We start from the raw sequence: 9,768 nt of genomic DNA on the forward strand, positions 1-9,768 counted from the left end.
AAAATAAAAGCATCTTTTGTCTAAAAAAGTACTTCAACATTATTTATCACTGTTACATTTTTCAATTGTGCTATAAATGTCTTTTCACTTTTCTTATTTAACCATGAATGCTGAAGTTGGTTTTCAATAACAGCTCAGACAGTATCATTAATAATTAATTTGAGGTCAATAGACCTAACTAGCAAATCATTGATTTGAAAAGTGAAAGTGTTAGTTGTTCAGTCATGTCCAACTCTTTGCAACCCCATGGTCTATAGCCCATGAAGCTCCTCTGTCCAGGGGATTCCCCAGGCAAGAATACTGGAGTGGGTTGCCATTCCCTTCTCCAGGGGATCTTCCCAACCCAGAGTGCGAACCTGGGTCTCCCACATTGCAGGCAGATCCTTTACCATCTGAGCCACCAGGGAAGATCCTAGGGGATTCGAACAATTGATTTACATCAAGAAAAAAATTCATTAAGTCAGACAAGGACAAATATCACATATCTTTTACTTGTGAAGTCTAAAAAAATGATACAAATGAACTAATTTACAAAACAGAAATAGATTCACAGACACAGAAAAAAAAATTATGGTTACCAAGAGGGAAAGAGGGTAGAGGAAGGGTAAATTGGGAATTTGGGATTAACATATACAACCAACTATAAAATAAATAAACAAGGATTTTTTTAAAAATACTTTTACAATTTCACTTTAGTTAAGTCTTGTACAGGATTACTAAATACCATTAAGAGTTATACCATCTATATCCTAATACGAATTGAAAATTTACATTCCAGTTGACTATTTAGCTTAAACAGTTTAATTTCACTTCAATATCTATAGAGCCTATTAAGGCTAGATGGGCACATCCCTATCTTTCATGTTATCCTTAACCTCTTTGTCCTGAGAGAAGAGGCTTAGCTTCTTCTTTAGTTCTGTAATTTCTTTTCTTGCTCTATACTCAGTATTTTGTAATAACCTATAAAGGAAAAAATCTGAAAAAAAAAAATATATATATACATATATATCTCGATCAGTTTGCTGTACACCTGAAACTAACACAACATTATAAATCAACTATACTTCAATTTAAATTTTTTAATTACAAAAAATTAAAAACTCATTTTTTACTTCAGTTGTTTTTGAGAGGCAGTATTTGTATCTGCAGATTCAGAAACACTGGCTGATGGGGGTCCAGGATGAGATCATCACTCACCATAATGTTCCATTCTAAGTCTCTTTCTTCTTTCTTGCTGTATTTGTTTGCGCACAACACTTAAAACTTCGGAGAAGGTGATGGCACCCCACTCCAGTACTCTTGCCTGGAAAATCCCATGGACGGAGGAGCCTGGTAGGCTGCAGTCCACGGGGTCGCGAAGAGTTGGAGATGACTGAGCAACTTCACTTTCACTTTTCACTTTCCTGCATTGGAGAAGGAAATGGCAACCCACTCTAGTGTTCTTGCCTGGAGAATTCCAGGGACGGGAGAGCCTGGTGGGCTGCCGTCTATGGGGTCGCACAGAGTCGGACATGACTGAAGCGATTTAGCAGCAGCAACACTTAAAACTAGCTTGTTGCCACCATTCAATACAGATAATTTACCTATACACTTATCTGCTAACCAAATAAAATAGTATAATGAGAAAATTATACTTAAATACCTTTGGGAGGAAAAAAAAGAAACTTCTAGGTGGTAAGTATCGTAAATATGGTAATTCCAGGTGGTAATTTGAAAAGTCTTCCGAATTCTGATGCCAAATAACTTTAACAGTTAAAACAATTGCATTCTAAGCTATTTTTAGTTTATAATCTTCTAAAATGTTTATCCCTCGAAAGTTGGTTACTCTGTGCTATAGAGAAAAGTAAAAATAGCCTGTAACTTCCACTTACTGGATTTTAAGTTAAGATTCTTACCTACAAAACTATATTTTCATTAATTAAATTTTAATATAATCTCTCTTTTCAAAGACAGTATTAAAAGCTTTAGTAGGCCTGTTTAAAAACCAGTTTCAGAATTATTCATTAGGTTCATTTGGGGTGGAGTCTTCAAGATTACAGATCCAGGATGCTCTTGTGGCTTTGGCCAGATGAAGTCCTGGTACCTACCGGGACTTGATTTCTTTTTTATAGTTTTTAATGGAATGTGATAAGTAGTAATTGCTGTGTCACGTGTGGATGGTCTCAGCTGTTGCCATGCACTGTCATCCCCTTCATTCTGCCTAATATAAACTTCTCCATATGTTGTCCAAGGATAAGATGTATTTGAATTCAATGCCAGTCAATTTCAGGTGCCAGAGGTCAAAGGTACTCAAGTTCATCTACTGTGTGAAAATGTGGCCTTTTTCCTTATTAACATATCTTACTGTAGTACATTGATAGGAGAGTTGAAATATAAAGTGCTTGCTTTCTTTCAATATTCCTACTGACATTTTAAAGTTAGTCCCCCAAAAGTGATATAATAAGGAAACTATGGGAATAAAGACAGCAGGAAGTATTTGTATTTTCATTTTCATCAGTGGGATTGGAAAAAAGTTCAACTTAAGGAGGGGGTGGGAGTTTTGTTTTATATTTCATCAAACCAAGCTAAAAAAAGAATACATTTAAAATATTAGCTTTGAAGATATACTATTTCAAAAATATTCAAGTTTCTCACTAATACTGCAACTTTATCCTTGAGCAACTATCAATAGTCAAATATGATATGGTTTCCTTTTAATGAGCTTTTTAGTATTACCTTTAGAAAGTCTATTATAGCTTATATTTGAGCTATTATGCATATTCTTACCAAGAAGATGTATTCTATGACTCCAGTGCATTACACAGAAGGTCACTTTTTAAATTATTTTGACATTTGTTAGTTATACTAGAGAAAACTATTTTAAAACCCTAAAATGGACTGGTACAACACTTTGTACTTTAACTATGGACATAATGTGACTTTTAATTTTGATTCTGATTGTTTTGTTCTTGCTGTTTGCTCCCTACATCTGTAATTGTATAACTGGATTTGTTTCTAGCCTCATGAAAGCTTTTAAGTTACAAATGGTTGCTCAAACTCCTGCTACTGCTGTAGCTTCCTCCAGCTACTATTTGGGGCCCCTGGATCAGATATCCTCAATATGAGGATTAGGAGAATATGTTGCCTCACCAATTTAGGGACAACGCCCCTTGTCAGCTTGGAAGTAGTTATGGAATGAGAACGACGCCCCTTTTCCCTAGGCAACATAATTCTCCTAAAAGAAAAGGGGGGAATGAGAGAGTCAGTTCCTAGGCAGGTTGATAGGAAGTCTAGGGGTCCCCAAAGAGAGAGGGGTCTGGAATTCTCAAGGAGGAAGAAAGGACAAACTTTTTTTCTTTCTCCACATTCCTTAGGATTATATAACAATAATGTATCCTGCCTGAGGACAGTCTCTGGATTAAGGACAGTCTTTGGATTAAACCTTCTGGCTAATTCTGTTATCTTAAAATGTAAATTATGGGAGTAGGTCTGATGAGGCCTTTACAACCTCCAGACATTCTTTGGATTCACTGGAGAGTATATAACTTCATTGTTGACACTAGCAAGCGGGTACTCTTTCTGCCCCCTTCTGATGCCTATGTCAGAAGCTTTCTCTATCTCCTTTATACTTTAATAAAACTTTACTACACAAAAAAAATAAATAAAACATCTCTTTGTAAATTATCACCATAAACTAAGCATTCTGATGTTTGAATAAAATTACTACTCAGCAGAAATTAACACTTAGTGATTTTTATGAGGGTGGGGGAGCCTACAGTTTTTATGCCATTGTATTGATGCCTAGATTTTTCTTAAAATGCTTTTGTTCATATTTTACTTGCTATTTTACCAAAATGCTACTAATACCTGCTACTGCTAAGTCACTTCAGTCGTGTCCAACTCTGTGCGACCCCATAGATGGCAGCCCACCAGGCTCCCCCGTCCCTGGGATTCTCCAGGCAAGAACACTGGAGTGGGTTGCCATTTCCTTCTCCAATGCATGAAAGTGAAAAGTGAAAGTGAAGTTGCTCAGTCGTGTCCGACTCTTAGCAACCCCATGGACTGTAGCCTACCAGGCTCCTCCATCCATGGGATTTTCCAGGCAAGAGTACTGGAGTGGGGTGCCATTGCCTTCTCCGGCTACTAATACCTATGTATATGTAATTTGGAAACTTATTTTGCACAGTACTTTCATGTCTGCTCAATTAACTTTTCATCAGTGAAGTACTATTGTTTAGATATTTTCAAAAATTCTGAGACAATATCATTTTAAACCAACTATCTACGATAGTTCTATGATAAACCAACTATCAGTCAATTGTGAGGGCAGAATTAGAACATTTCGAACATGCAAAACCTCCAAACATTTATTACGCATGCAACCTTCCTTGGAATGTTATCCAAAAATATGTTATAGAAAAATCATGGAGCAAACCAAGATAATGAAAAGTCTAACTCCTTCAGGCAGGTGGTCCTATCAGAAGAGAGATGAAGGGAGTCCAAGGTGATGATGAAAGCAGAGATTGGCCTCAGACCAAGGCTCCGGGAGCTTTTCTCTAAGAAATGAGGCTCTAAAATTAGTTCCTGCCCTCAGCGGCTTTGAGACCTGAGGACGCTTTTCCTCTCACATATCAAATTGTTCTCTTCGTTTCAAGAGTGAAGGAAAACAATTCACCTCTACTTTGGACATCTGATCACACAGGTCTACAGGTTTCCTCTCCGTTAGTAATGCTGTTGAGTTGGAAACTGTTGGTCCAGGGTTTCATCTCTGGACCAACTTCGACCACAAAAGATGAAAGAAACCAAAACCAAATTCTTTTCACATTAAAGATGATTAGGCCCCCATGGAATCTGGTACATGAATGTTTGGACTTAGCATAAGAAAGTCTTCAAACATTATGGAGGCAAAAAAATGGCCAGAAAAGCCTTTTTCACAGATTTTGAGTCATTTGCTGGGATCTATGTTAGGGTTGTGAGATATATTAAAGAAGACACACACAGACCAAAAAAAACTCCACTAAATTAAGAAGTGTTAGGTGACGTTCTAGTCCAGAGTGGCTTTGAATCAGTGAGCTTTTGCAGTTGCACATTAATTGGCTGTAGAGCAAGACTTTATACCAACAGTTCCCTTTGGTGATCTATAGTTCACTTAGAGCCTCTGCCAAACTCAAAGGATGCCAAATAACATCAGTCATAAAATGCAGAAGAATATTTAAGTCACTCTTTTTTTGCACGTTGGCAGGCATCCCTACCTAAAAGAAAGAAATTAAGTAAGATTTTGCCAGACACTCACACAACACTGAAGAAAATTCTTTTATTTTTTAGCCTTTCTAGAACTGGTCACTTGCAAAGCTACCCTCTCCTCTTCAATTATTTTTTGATAAAGATGAAAAGCTATCCCAGAAAGCACTACTTTTCCATATTTGGGCCTATAGTCCATTGAATTTCACCAAAGCCCTCTCAGTTCCTCTGCTTTTTCCAATAAAAGCCCTTGTCAGCAGGAATATTTATTTATGATTAGTTAAGAGGCTTCCCTTACTTGTTTTCCTTAATGTGGGAAAACTCCCAAAGGAATTAAAAACTAAGAAGTAAGAATAAAATCGGAAGAGGCATATATTAATCATAAGCAGTGAGTCATAAGGATATGATAAAAGACATGTCAAATGGTTGAGCACTTAAGAGGTGACCTCTGTAAACTGTTGAGAGGAGAGGGCTGTGAGCCACCCTGTAATCACCAGGACTTTCAGAATTAGAGGTCAGAACCCAGCCAGCACAGCTCTCCACCCACCTCACCAGCCCATGTACCCTGAATCAGAGGTAATGCAAAAGAGCATTCTTAATTCCATCAGTCATCTCTCAACTGACATCTCAGTACCCCAAACAGGATAATTTAACAATGCTTTGTACATAGTGGGGAAGGGCGATTGGAAAAATAAGTGAAATCTTCCACTCACGCAGAAGCTCTAATGTCATCAGCACCTCCAAAGCTCTTTCTCTACTTTCCTTATTTACTGGTTTGCTAACTGGAAGATGCATTGAGGCAAAAAAACCTTTTAGAGTTAGAAATCTCTGGATAGCAAGGCCAAGAAATACATTTCATTTAGCTGTATAATCCCAAGGTTTTAGTGTCTTGCCTAATGCTCCTAACTTCAAAGGTTTAAGAGACTGATTCACGCCTTTTGGAGCCCACCCCCCTCCACACACACACACCCGGAAGAGGTCAAGAACTCCATTTACATTTCTTCTCTTTCAAAAGTGTTCCCTAGATTGTCCTCCAAAGGCACAGCTGACGTTCTTGGTTGCCTACACTAAACCCCAGTTCTACCTGGATAACCTGCTTCCTCCAAAAGCCAAAGCCTTAGCCAACCTTCTGCAGCGATCCCATCGCCTTGTCCTTGATCGGTCCGTGCGGTTGCACCCACTCACACATTAAGGGACGACTGCTCAGGTTTGCGTGGGAAAGGCAGGCTTTTCTAAAGACATACAGGAAAAAGCACCCACATGTTCTCTGAGTCGTGTCTGGAGGTGATGTCTAGGCTTGGTAGCCTCTTGTTACCCTCAGTGGAGGTGGTGCCAAGATCACAGAGAAGCAAAGTCAGAGCCTAACAAACAGTGCCCCAAACCCACCCTCCCTCAGAATATCTTCTGATGTGAATTAATGAATCTCCTTGTTGTTCAAGCCAACTGGGGTGGGGTTTGATGGTCTTTTCAGCAGACAGCAGCCTAACATATTCAGAGGGTAGATCCACAGGACTTCTACCCCAGGGATATTCCTCTTTGGTCTTTGCTCTGCTCTTTGCTAACAGTCTCACAATTCTCATCCTCAGGGTATAATAAGTGGTTAAATAAACGGAAGGGAAAAACATCCCTAGGCCAGAATGCTCATAAAATTTCCTATAACATCATCTGAAATAGGGCCAGATTTCCTGGGGAAAAAAACCAAACAAACCCTCAAGATATATCACTGGGGAAAACTGGGGAACTAAGTTATAATAATTACTAATGATTTCAAGTAGCATCCCTACAGAGGGAACTTGTGGGCAATAAGCATTTCAATTACTTCCATTAATGTTGGAGGTTTAAGGAAAAAAAAAGTGACAATAATTCTTTTCATGAAAGAACTATCCAGAAGTCATAGAATTAAGGATAAAGTAAGGAGGTATAAATTTGCAAAGAAAAAAAAAGCAAATATAACAAAAATAAGAATTCTCCTCTAGCAAGAGAATTTCATAAAGTTTCCTTGAGAAATTTCATTTTAAATAAATCACATTTTAAAATCACCAACAGAAAAGGGCAATAAACAACTTAATCACCAGTAGTATATCATCAGCATTAAAATCTGTAATTTATGCGTCTTTAAGTGCACTACTGAACATGATAGGGGTGTCTACAGAGAGCTGGGCCAACTTGGCACTGGCAACAAGGCTCACAAACCATTATGTAGAATGGGCAAACCAAGAGGCCCCACTGTATAGCACAGGAAGCTATATTCAATACCATATGCTAAACCATAATGGAAAGGAATACGAAAACCTGTACATATTAATTTATGTATAGCTGAATCACTTTGCTGTACAGAAGAAATTAATGAAATGTTGTAAACTACTTCAGTAAAATCAGTCTTTAAAAAATCATACAGTAGGGCCCCAGCAGTCAAAAGTGGCATCAGGATGTCATGAATTTCAGCTAGTTGCTGGGCTTCAAGGCATCATGTTGGGAACAGAAGACTGTGTGTGTGTGTCTTCTGAAGACACACAGAAGACCTAACTCTCTCCCTGCACATCCTGGAGCATCTGGGTGTCATTCGGGTTTCTTTCAAACAGATGAAATTGACTCTTCAGATGGAATTGATAAAGTGAAAGACAGAGTCTAATGTGGTAAGAAGCTGTTAAAAGATTAGCATTGGCTTTGGGTGGAAAAACAATTATGCTGAATTACAAAGACATCTGCCACACACTCAGCAAATGATCAGAGAAGCCAGATTTTCCTCACATTTTACTTCCTGGACCCTTTTCAATTTTCAAATAGAATACAGTGCTCTGATTATTGCTTACATGCATTTTCCTTAAATAAACTCAGAACAAACTTAGGCTGATATTGTTCCCTATAGAACTTCTTTTTCCCCCCAATCTCTTACCCAGCAGGAAATAAAAGGGACACTCTCTATTTCTGCAGTGTTGTGCAGTTTTCAAGATTCTTTAACGAGCATTCATTTGTTGAAGAACATTCATTCTTCCATTTGCATTCATTCTTTTGATAAAAAACAAGTTTAAGCTTCTTGTAGCTCTACTTAGAACAGTTCTACAAAGACGGGGTGTGCATTCCTGTCTGCAGTCCCACTCATTCATTCATTTATTCAATCAATAAGCACTCGTTGCCTTTAATGTGCCAGACACTGTTCTAAACTCTGGGAGCCCAGCAGCGGGAAAAGAAATGGACAAAATCCCTGTCCTCCTGTCATTTACATCCTCAAACACAAGATGACTGTTTTGCATATTTCCAGTTAGGTTTAAATAACTTCTTGAAGAAGCAAGATCCAAAAACTAATACATGGAGATAGGTTACTGCTCAACAGTATGGGGAAAGTTTATTAATTCATGAAAGGAAGAAGTCAAGCTCCTTTGGAGTATTCCTTAAGTGAAAAAGCAGATTTTCCATTCACCATAAATCCAGTGAAGAGTAAGGACCATCACAGTATTTCTCACACCCATTCATCACACACAGATTCATTATGAGCATATTACACTTGTTTTCATAACATGTCAATAAAATTATCTAAATTTACCAGACTAAACACACACACACACACACACACACACCTCAGAGAAGCGAAGTTAAGTTTGTTGTCCCGTTTCTGTGAGTTAACAGATGATGATATGCATATGCTTAGGACAGTAAGCAAAGAGGAAGCATTCAATAAATGCAACCCTATAGACGCCAACCCACCAGGCTCCCCCGTCCCTGGGATTCTCCAGGCAAGAACACTGGAGTGGGTTGCCATTTCCTTCTCGAATGCAGGAAAGTGAAAAGTGAAAGTGAAGTCCCTCAGTTGTGTCCAACTCTCAGCAACCCCATGGACTGCAGCCCACCTGGCTCCTCCGTCCATGGGCTTTTCCAGGCAAGAGTACTGGAGTGGGGTGCCATTGCCTTCTCCATCAATAAATGTTACCTGTTGCTATTATTTCACCAAATTTAAGCTTGAGGAAGCTGAGACCTAGAAAGGCAACTTGCCTAAGATGCAAAGCTGGTTGCTGATTGAAGAGGGCCTTGGCCTCTCCAGGGGCTCATCCTATCCAGTCTGTTCTGGAATTAGCCAGCCAACACCAGTGTATCCATGCCACCTAGAGCACACTTCAGTGACAAGAATGAATCTCATATCCATTAGTCATAAGCTTAACCACTTGTTCCTTTAGAAGTGCGACAATTGGGTTCTGGAAACACTGGACCCAGGCCACTCCTTTGATGGGGGAAGCCCAAGGTCACAGGAGCAGACAGGCCTGGGGAGGATGAAGTTTTCCCCTGGGGAGCCGAGAACCAGGCTAAGGGACGCTCCAGTAACAGATATGCAGGTGTTGAGACTCATCTGGGGCTTTCACTTTTCACTCACTAGACACGTGTCCTCAGAAGGAAACAAGGAGGAAGCCGGGCAGCTCCATAACTCCTGACACTTCCGAGCCTTTTCAGGCACAGGTACTGGATCCTGTCTGAGGAGGATCTGTGGGGACGTGAACAACTGGGGAGGGAGAAAGGACGGATACTGCTGCTGCTGCTGCTGCTGTTTAGGTGCCA

This window comes from Bos mutus, chromosome 23 (genome assembly GCF_027580195.1).
Source record: "Bos mutus isolate GX-2022 chromosome 23, NWIPB_WYAK_1.1, whole genome shotgun sequence".
Taxonomy (NCBI): domain Eukaryota; kingdom Metazoa; phylum Chordata; class Mammalia; order Artiodactyla; family Bovidae; genus Bos; species Bos mutus.